We start from the raw sequence: 281 nt of genomic DNA, 5'->3' as shown, positions 1-281 counted from the left end.
AGGCGTGCACCACCACTGCCTGGCTATAAATTAGATTTGAGATCCAATACCCTTCTGGTCCACTTCATGCTATGCTGCGAGTCCCCTGTCAGTGACTTTGGGTGAGTTCTACAATGGCTTGAAGATTTTCCCTGTTGATTATTGTGAAGGCGTGCCAGGTCACAAAGGGTGGGCACCCCTGGCTCCTCACGCTCCCTAGTCCTTATCACTCAGAAGCCTCCTAATGACCCATGAGTCACTTATCATCCCTTCTGCTTTATGGCTGTGTTGTTTGCACTGTA

This window comes from Mus pahari, chromosome 21, assembly GCF_900095145.1.
Source record: "Mus pahari chromosome 21, PAHARI_EIJ_v1.1, whole genome shotgun sequence".
Taxonomy (NCBI): domain Eukaryota; kingdom Metazoa; phylum Chordata; class Mammalia; order Rodentia; family Muridae; genus Mus; species Mus pahari.
This window is presented reverse-complemented; position numbering follows the sequence as displayed.